Here is a 6000-nt window from a genome sequence, read left to right on the forward strand (position 1 = left end):
CTTCTTCTGGGCAATGTCAAAACACTGTTTTTGAGACAATCTCCTGCCTGCCTGGGCTGGAGGAGTGCAACACAATGGAGGGAGACAGAAAAGATGATGGGGGTTAGAGTCGAGAGAGGAGGAGGAGGAGGTGAGGGAGGAGGGGGGAGGCCGGGGATGAAATGCGACAAAGGTTGAGAGCTGGATTCAAACCTATAATGTAAATGGTATGTTCAAGGCACTTAAGTGGAGTGTGTAAAATCCATTTTCAGGAGCTGACATCAACACAATGGGCAGAGGAGGAGAAACGATGGTGATATCATAACGCACAGCCGTTATTTCATCTCCTCTGCCGCTCTCACACATTGTCTCTGGCTGGATTGAGCATGCCTGTACAGAGGTATGTGGTGTTCACGGTGTGCACATCCATCCATCTGAATTCATTATCATCAGAAAGAGGACACAGGGAGGCTGGAATGTGAATTCTCCGTAATGTGAACACAGTCAGAGAGAAAAAAAAAGGCTTACCTCCACATTTCAGCTCCGCTCAACCCTGCCTTGTTTCATCCTGTTCCTCACTGCCGACTCCCTCCCCTGCTCTCCCCATGACAGCATTTTTCTGCTATCTATCTCCACGGTGAAGCTCGTTCTCCTCCTCCTCCTGCTTCAGTTCCTCCTCCTGTCTGCCGATCTCTTCTCTCTCTCTCTCTCTCTCTCTCTCTCTCTCTTTCTCTTCCTCTCTCCAAAAATAAAAATCAAGCGACAAGAGATCACACACAGAACACACAAATACACACTTCCTCGATCTCTGTGGCGTCTCAACCGGCTTCTCTTATTCTGTTGTTAAAGTCAAGAGGCAGGTTGATTTGTGCCGTCCTCCTCCCTCTCTCTCTCTCTCTCTCTCTCTCTCTCTCTCTCTCTGAGTCTATTCCATTCACATCACACTAAAGCCAGCCCCCCTCTTTCTCCTCTCTCTCTCTCTCTGTCTCTCTTGCACACACGGCTTTACCCAGCCCCCCCTCCCCAATCTCCTTGTCAGAGCAAGGCTGAGGCAGCGACGGACAGCAGCGGCCAAGAGGAGAGCTCCCTGTGTCTTCAACTGAACTACAAAATGCTTCAGTTGCAGGACTGTGAATTTTAAATTTGTGCTGAATCAAGCATCCTAAAGCTCCTTGAATAATAACATGACACGCACATCTAAGAATGTGGCAGATTAGATGCTGATGCAATGCTGTATCAAGATAGTCAACCCCCCTACAACACACACACACGCACACTCACACACACACTCACACACACAATTTCTGCATTATTCTTTCACTGATAGGAATACAGGAAGACGCACTCATGCTATCAAACAGATTTCATTTAAGTCTTATTCTTGTGACATTTCTGCATGGGCGAGATAAAGGCTTCAGAGCAGACTCAGGGGCAAAGGTGAAAATGTCACAGTGTGTGTGTGTATGTGTGTGTGTGTGTGTGTGTGTGTGTGTGTGTGTGTGTGTGTGTGTGTGTGTGTGTGTGTGTGTGTGTGTGTGTGCAGTTGTGTGTGAGTGTTTATTTGTAGAGACCTCTGTGTACTCCCCAAACATAGCTAGGGTGGCTTGAGACCATAACAAACAATCAGAACAATGAGAGCGCAGCAGTGTAACAACAAAGCTGCTATTTTTTTGTCTATAAAGGAAACATACCTGGGAGTTTTTTCAGGACCTCATGATGATCAGAAGAATTGTGCTTTTTAACCTGCTGCTGCAGCAAAGCCAAGAGTCCGGCACCATCCCCCTAATTACTGTATGGAGTCTCGTCCCGGCCGGACCATATGGCTGCGTGTTAGCAGGTCAATGGCTCTGGTCTTGTCTAGGGTTTGGTTGGGTGGGGGTAGGGGAGGAGAAGCAGCCTGCGTTGCTGGTGGTGGAGCTGGTGTGTGTCTTTTGGAGATAAGGAGAATAAAAACAGAGGCACCAGTTGGAACAGAGTTGTCTAAAAAAACAAGCATTCGACACTTGAATGATCAATGATGAGGTGTTGTTCAGCGTCATTATCTGTAACATAAGCATAAAAGTCTTATTGGTTCAGATCCCCCCCCCCCCCACACACACACAAATCAGAGTTTGAGGTTCAAATAAAGTAAAATATCAGCATGAACATTTCTGTATTAGGTCATAACTCATGCACAAGAGCTAAATAAGAAATAGATAAATATAAAGATGGATAGTCCGACTTGTCAAATGCCCCAGGTCATAGTCAGTCTGATTCTGTTCCATAAGCTGCACTTAGTGGCATTTAAGGTGTGTAAACAGTAGTTTCCATGGAGAATGATTTGTGATGGTCTGAGTCTTTTTTAAACAGCTTGTCATACCAGAGGTCATTTTGTTAATGGGGCCCATAGAGTATCAGTGCTGCAGTGACACCATGTGGAAATACCCTACTATGACTCTCGCCACAGTTCCAGCTCTGCAGAGAAACATGTATCCCTCTTATGTTACATCTTATGTGCAAACAATCTGGAAAACTGCAAAAAGAAAACATGATCCTCCTGAGCCATTAGCACAATAAAAAAACAAGTTTCATTCTTAAAATTCAAACCAAGTAAATTACAATCAGAATGCTGGAGTCCCCATCAATGATTCATACCACAGTTTATATTCTTTCCTCCAAAGTGAAAGCTATTAATGGATGGCTTTCAACAATCTGAGCAAATGATCTGTAAGATGGCTAAAATCCAGCAGCAGCGTACATTAAGGCAGTGAGTACCCATTATAAATAATTGTCAACATTATTTTCTGATTGTTTCTCTGGAAAACTGCTTAATCTGGGTTCACATTCTGCCAGAGCCAAAAGTGAAACATGCAGATTGATTGTGTTCAAATAACAGTCCAAAACAAAATGTGTTTTTGAACCTATAACCTTATGAGACAAAGATCACCAGCAATGGATTACAATAACAAAGAATAAAGATAGGAGATTGTTGCTTCTGGAATAACTCAAACAAATGCTAAGAATGATTTTGGTGCACATGTGACACACTTCATTGTAATAATTTATCAGAGCAAAAACCTGAAGCAGGAAATATAAAATAAACTTGGATGTCAGAGATTTTGATAACACAAAATGTGCCACCACGATGAATCAAGATGAGGAACTGTACCGACTGTCAGCAAGACTTCCCAAAAGACTGCTGTGGAGAGGATTTTAGATTAGTGTGAAGTCCTCAGTGTCCTCGTGGGGGCTGATGCGAGACTCCGCCAGGTGCACAGAAAATGAGTGTGATGCTGTGTAGCTGCGGTGAGTAAGAACTGTCAAACAAACAAAAAATAACTTGAAGATAATGTCAACCTGTAGATTCACTGTCATTTCAGATGGAATTTGGGTTAGGAGTTTGGAATAAGTAGTTACACCTGCATAGGGTTGCAAAATTCTGGGAATTTTCAAATTTGGAAACTTTCCATGGGAATTAATGGGAATAAAACAGGAATTGACTAAATTGATGGTTGGCTCTTAACAGGGAACTTAAATATAGTTGGGGAAAATGTATTTTAGCATAATCCTGACTAAAACAACCAGATTTCATGTAAGTATATGCTTGAATATGCTATACCTCAATCACATGCACATAGCACACTGCTTACTGCAGGGCTATTGAGACCACACCCCCTACATGCACTTTGTATTTGCATGTTGAATGGGACTTTGTTAGAGGGAGGGGGGCTCTTTTCATTTCACATTTTGAATGGGACTTTGTTGGGATTGCATTTTTGTTAATTTTTGAATGGGTTGGGTCGGGGGGATGAGTAATATTCAACTCAACATTCATGTTTTTGTTCTTCAATGAAATAATCACTTGTTTAAAAAAATATTTAACACTTGATAAAGTTCTACTTACAAATAAATCTGTCTTAATTGTATTATTTTGGATGGATGTCTGCTTATAAGAAAACATGATACCATTCCATTAAAACACCATCAATTCCCAGTTAATTCCCATTATTTCCAATTTGGAATATTTCCAAAATTCCATGGAAATTTACCGGAAACTTTCCCGAAATTTTCCACCCCTGTGCAACCCTACACCTGAAGTAAAAGAGCAACACAGCACCAGAAGTTCTGTAAAATACCTGTGCTGTGTGGTTTACTGTGTGCCTACCTGTTTCTGTCCAGGTGTGTGGCTCAGAAGTAATTAGCAGCTATAGTCTTAGAGGGAACGTCAATTAGCTCCCTTTAACAATTAAATAGCTTGTAAATTGTCCTTATTAAGTTAGAAATCATATGTTAGTTATTTACCTCGGGCTTGAACAGCGTCATTGTATCCACTGCAGGTGTCTATTTGTTGTATTGGACTGGTTACAAATCCATCGCCTAACTAGCATCTCAGCTGATTATCATTGGACCCGGTTAGAACTTCGGTAATACAAGTTGCATACAGGCTGGGACACCTATGTGTGACACTTGTAATATTGCCCCCTGGTGGCCATTACACAAGCTTTCTGTTATCTGCTGAGCTTCTTCAAGATATTAACAACATACTGTAGTTTTATGTGTTTCATTCTGCACAGGTATCCGTTTTCCAGACTTTATACAGGACTTAGAAAGACCTCTGCAATATAACTACTACTTTGATTAGAATTATGTCCCACAGCTCAAACCATAGACTAAAACAAGTTTAAAAAAAATCTCAAAATATAAGAATATTTGATTTTGGGGATACCACTACAGTATTGTAAAAAAAAACAACATATTAATAACTTAATTACTTACTTAATTACTGTGTGCATCTGTGGTGGAGAGATGTACACAGAAGAAGCTAGAGGCCATTCTAATTTACACAGATCATCCACTTCATAACTTCTTTGTGGACCAGAGAAACAGCAGCAGTGGACGGTTCATCTCTCTGCGCTGCAGGACAGAGATACAGAAAATCATTCATCCCTGCAGCCATTAGGCTTCATAACTCTCTAGCCAATGGGAGATGAGATGACAGACACCAGAATTTCCCTTCTGGGATTAATAAAGTACATTCTATTCTATTCTATTCTATTAATACAATGTTTGTCTTGGTCTACTTCAGTACACTCAACCACAACCATGAGGAAGACTGCTGACCTGATAGTTGTCCAAATTATGATCACTGATATCGTCCTCGAGGAGCGTAAACCATAGATGATCGTTGCTGCAAAGGATTGCTGTTCACAGATTACTGTACCAAAGCATATTAATAGGAAGTTGACTGACAAGGAACAGGTGCACTACTAACAGGAATGACCACAGCATTAAGATGATGGTTCAGAAAAGTCCATTCAAGACCCCTGGAGGAGCTTCACAAGAAAGCTCTTTGGGACAGGAGCTACAACTGTAGGATTCCTGATATCTGGCCTTGCTGAACCAGAGAAGAGTTTCCTCTTACCTGGGCCAAGGAGGGAAAGGAAGAAAAAGAATTGACTGCTGCTCAGGGGTCCAAAGTCCTATTTTCAGATAAAAGTACATTTTGCATTTCATTTAGAAATCAAGGTCCTAGAGTCTGGAGTGGAGTGTGCTTGAGGTCCAGTGTCAAGTTTTCACAGTCTGTGGTGATTTAGGGTGGCATGTCATCTGCCGGTGTTGGTCCATTGTGTTTTAAGAAGTCAGAAGTCAACTTAGTCATGTACCAGGTGAATTTAGAGTGCTCCATGTTTCCATGTGCTGAAAAGTTAGCCAATGCCTATTTCATTTTCCAGTAGGATTTAACACCTGCCCACAGCACCAAAACTCTCACCGAATGGTTTACTGGCCATGATACTACCGTGCTTGACTGGCTAGCCAAGTGGCCTGACATGACCCCATACAGTGTGGGATAACTGTCAAGAGCAATATGAGAAACACCTGACTGAAAAATATAGAAGAGCTAAAGGTTGCAATCAGAGCAAGCTGGGCTTCTGAAACACCTCAGCAGTGTTGCAGGATGATTGCCTCCATGGTACACTTCATTGATGCAGTAAGTCATGGTAAAGGAGCCCCCCCCTACCCAAGTACTGAGTTCATAAATGA

At 42.0% G+C, this 6000-nt stretch overlaps 1 protein-coding gene across 6 annotated transcripts in view; it reads right to left on the minus strand.

Annotated features, from left to right (window-relative positions):
- The window catches only part of zmp:0000001168 (signal-induced proliferation-associated protein 1), a 49802-nt gene extending 44422 nt beyond the window's left edge, over positions 1 to 5380 (minus strand). For 5 of the 6 annotated variants that reach the window (XM_034683217.1, XM_034683222.1, XM_034683224.1 and 2 more), the window contains exon 1: positions 508 to 1078. The gene's annotated coding sequence lies outside the window, so the exon portion shown is untranslated. Of the gene's footprint in view, positions 1 to 507; positions 1079 to 1670; positions 1908 to 4734; positions 4873 to 5079 lie in introns of those variants that run through there. The other variant, XM_034683219.1, reaches the window with a different exon arrangement.
- Between the last annotated feature and the right edge of the window lie 620 nt (positions 5381 to 6000).

Source organism: Notolabrus celidotus, chromosome 5, assembly GCF_009762535.1.
Source record: "Notolabrus celidotus isolate fNotCel1 chromosome 5, fNotCel1.pri, whole genome shotgun sequence".
Classification (NCBI taxonomy): Eukaryota; Metazoa; Chordata; class Actinopteri; order Labriformes; family Labridae; genus Notolabrus; species Notolabrus celidotus.